Source organism: Nannospalax galili, unplaced genomic scaffold (genome assembly GCF_000622305.1).
Source record: "Nannospalax galili isolate Female #2095 unplaced genomic scaffold, S.galili_v1.0 scaffold886, whole genome shotgun sequence".
Lineage (NCBI taxonomy): Eukaryota > Metazoa > Chordata > Mammalia > Rodentia > Spalacidae > Nannospalax > Nannospalax galili.
In genome coordinates this window covers 273640-275479 of record NW_008355971.1, presented here as the reverse complement: position 1 = coordinate 275479, position 1840 = coordinate 273640, and the positions used below count along the sequence as shown (strand labels likewise).

At 44.2% G+C, this 1840-nt stretch overlaps 1 protein-coding gene across 2 annotated transcripts in view; it reads right to left on the bottom strand.

The window, feature by feature from the left end:
- Nucleotides 1-1840, bottom strand: part of LOC115067778 (zinc finger protein 14 homolog) — a 33225-nt gene that overhangs the window by 30355 nt on the left and 1030 nt on the right. The window lies entirely within an intron of this gene.

The following is a 1840-nucleotide window of genomic DNA, read 5'->3' as shown; positions in this document are numbered from 1 at the left end:
TTATTTATGTGGGTGGGTGTGTGAATGCCACAGCGTGCATGTGGAAGTCAGAGGACAACTTGTGGGAGCCAGTTCTTTCCTTCCACCATGTGGACTCCAGGGATGGAACTCAGGTTGTCAGGTTTGGCGATAAATGCCTTTACCCACTGAGCTACCTCACTGGCTCTACAGAGGCCTATTATATACAGCGGGGCAAAAACACGTGTGTGTGTGTGTGTGTGTGTGTGTGTATACATATATATGTGCATAATAATCACTAAGTGCAATTTTAGACAATATATTAGGACATGCAAAATATTCAAGACACAGGCTTTTAGAATAAAACAAGGGCTGGCAAGAAGGCTCAGTGAGTAAACGAGCTTGCTACAAAGCCTGATGATCTGAGTTCAATCCTCAGGACCCACATGGATGGTAGAAGGAGAAAATCAACTCCCACAAGTTGTTCTCTGACCTCTACACACATGCTGTGGCATGTGCCTGTGTCCTACCTTCCCATATACAAAAAATTTAAAATTTAGAACAAAATAAAATAGGCATGATTATATGTGCAAAGAATCCACATAAATCATTATGAAGAGGCACTAATTGGCATCAACAGAAAAAAGACCCGTAAGAGTCATTTTCACAATGTACTCTACATTTTCTTTTATTTATTTGACATATAAGTATATCGCCTGCATGTATGTAACGGCACCCGTGTCATGTAATGCCCACAGAGGTCAGAAGAGGGCATCAGATCCCCTGGAACTGGAGTTACAGATGGTTGTTAGCTGCCATGTGGGTGCTGGGAACCAAACCCAGGTCACCTGCAAGAGCAGCCAGTGCTCTTACGCTGAGTCATCTCTCCAGCTCCAAGTACTCTACATGTTCTATTTTTTAAATTACATATTGTTTTTGGGGGGGTGTTACATGTATGTGGGAACATGTGTGTGTAGAGGTCAGAGGGCACCTTGCTTGGTTCTTTCCTTCTACCATGTGGGTTCCAGGGATAGAACTCAGGTCATTAGACTTAGCAAAAAGTGCCTTTACCTGCTGAGCCATCTCATAGGCCCTACCATTTTTTTTTTTTTAAGTTTGTAAAAAGGAGCTGGGAATGGTGGTGCACACCTTTAATCCCAGCACTTGGAAGGCAGAGGCAGGCAGATCTCTGTGAGTTCAAGGTCAGCCTGGTCTACATAGTGAGTTCCAGGACAACTGGGGCTACAGGGAGATCCTGTCTCAAAAAGACTTAAAAAAAAAACTAAGTTTGTAAAAAGGAAACTTTTCAGGTTGGAGAAATGGCTCGGCCGTTAAGACCACTGGCTGTTCTTGCAGAGGACTTAGGTTTGGTTCCCAGCACTCACTTGGCAGCTAACAACAGTCTGTAACTCCAGTTCCAGGGTATCCAGCATTGCATGCAAAGGTGCACTTACATGCAGGCAAAATAGTCACACACATAAAATAAAAATAAATTCTTAAAATTTTATTTATGGCATATATGTGAGGCCATCACGTGCATCCAATGCCCATGGAGGCCAGAAGAGGGCACCAGATTCCCTGGAACTAGAATTACAGAGACCACTGTTAGCTGTCATGTGGGTGCTGAGAATTGAATCTGGGTAGGCTGCAAGAGCAGCCAGTGCTCTTAATCCCTGAGCCATCTCTGCTGACCCAGAAACTTTTAAGTAAAAGAGATATTTTTAAAAACTGCAGGGCATGGCGGTGCATGCCTTTAGTGTCAGCACTCGGGAGGCGGAGGCAGGTGGATCTCTGTGAGTTCAAGGTCAGCCTGGTCTACATAGTGAGTTCCAGACCAGCTGGGGCTATAGGGAGACCCTGTCTCAAAAAGACCAAAAAATAA